We start from the raw sequence: 2083 nt of genomic DNA on the forward strand, positions 1-2083 counted from the left end.
TCTATTTTGGCAGGGAAATATGAGAGGTGGAGGTGTCACTAGTAGAGAGGGCATATCGGTACTCCCCCGGCTAGGGGGCACCACCCGGCATCAACCATATGCCTGGCGGAACAGCTTTGTCTTACAGGCCTGGTGAAAAGCTAATAAATCTCGGCAGGCCCTGGTCTCATTGGACAGCGTTCCACAAGGCTGGGGCCAGGACTGAAAAAGCCCTGCCCCTGGTCGATGCCAGGCGGGCCTCCCTAGCGCCAGGAATCTTTAATAGATGCTAGAGCGAAGGGTCCTCTGGGGTTCATATGGGGAGAGGCGGTTGGGCTAGTTGGCATAATTATTAAGGCGGAAAAGATGCTAGCAATTTGTATTTATTGTTCTTTGAATAACAGCAGTATGGCAGGGCTTTGGGTCAGCAGTATGAGATCGTTAACTCTCAAAAAGGCAACCTCTGTGAATTACATCATCTTGCTTCGAGATAATGTTGCCCGTCATTGCTTCATCTCAAATTAGTCTAGCAGACTCAAAGTTATCCCAGAAGACTCAATCAACTTGATAGGAACAAGCCTCATTGAAACTACTCCTTTTTAGCTCTCCATAGAGCTGGCTAAAAGAAGAAAGCAAACAAAATAAGAGTCTCTCTATACATTCTTCATGTGTCAGGAGATGCAATGTTAGCCGGGAAGCGTAGTTTTAAATGACAGAGATGGTGGAGATAGCTCTGGAGGGGATGGATTCTCTTATAGCCCTCCTCTATGAAAAAGCTAACTCCACGACACAGGGAAATTATGGAAAGCCCTGTTAACTTACTACTTAGGAAGTGTTAAACACCATTTTAAAAACTTTAAGACAATAAGACCCTCAGTAGAGATGTTTTCTCCGCCGAATTTTACAAAAAGTTTCCCCATATATTAGCGGAGCCCCTGACAAACTTGTAACACATTTCTGCTATATAACATCTAGCCACAAACATCGTATGAGACGTCTATAATAGTGCTTCCTAAAATTGGAAAAGATTCCACATTACCCACATCCTATAGACCCATATAGCTTCTAAACCAAGATGCCAAAATCTTCAAGGCGATCTTAGCTAATTGCCTCAATAACTTTATAACCCAGTATATCAATCCAGACCAAACTGGCTTTATGCCTCCTAGTAGCATAACAGATAACATAAGAAATATTCTTAACGTCATTAATCATTGCAAATCTAAACATCTAGAAACAGTGATTTTATCACTGGATGCTGAAAAAGCCTTCAATAGGCTAGAAACGAGATATCTAATCCACCTCTTAGAGGCAATACGCTTTGGCAATAACTTCATTTGCACAATTCAACTGTTTGCCCATATCTGGATTAACGGGACAAAATCAAAAGAGTTTAATCCACCAGAGGTACTATTTTATTTCCCTATTTTTATTCCGCCCTCCCCACATTTCCAGCAGGCTCAGGGCGGATTACAAGATACATAAAGGTTAAAATATATAAAACAATTATTATAACTAACGATTCTAAAAACATCTCATTTACACAATTAAAATACAATTATAAATTATAAATATCAGCATAGCGGCACAGAATTCGACTGATCAAAAATCTAAAACAACTTCAGAGCACCTCTGCATTAAAAAGTTTTTTAAAAATGGGGGGTATTGGTGGTGGGGGAGGGTCTCATCAACCGGCTGGGGGGCTCCGCCTAGCACTGCCCATATGCCTGGTGGAACAGCTCCGTCTTGCAGGCCCGGCGAAAGGATAACAAATCTTGCTGGGCCTTAGTCTCTTCAGACAGAGCGTTCCACCAGGCTGGGGCCAGGATCAAAAAGGCCCTGGTCCTGGTCAATGCCAGGCGAGCCTCCCTGGGGCCAGGGACCTTTAACAGATGTTTCTCACTGGAATGGAGAGTCCTCTGGGGTTCATATGGGCAGAGGCGGTCCCGCAGATACGCCGGTCCCAGTCCGCATAGGGCTTTATAGGTTAATACTAAAACCTTGATCCTGATTCGGTACTCCACTGGTAGCCAGTGCAGCTGACGCAGTGCTGGTGTTATATGCTCACGCATCGGCAGGCCCGTGATAACACGTGCTGTCACAT

The sequence above is a fragment of the Eublepharis macularius genome, chromosome 1 (genome assembly GCF_028583425.1).
Source record: "Eublepharis macularius isolate TG4126 chromosome 1, MPM_Emac_v1.0, whole genome shotgun sequence".
NCBI classification, from domain to species: Eukaryota; Metazoa; Chordata; class Lepidosauria; order Squamata; family Eublepharidae; genus Eublepharis; species Eublepharis macularius.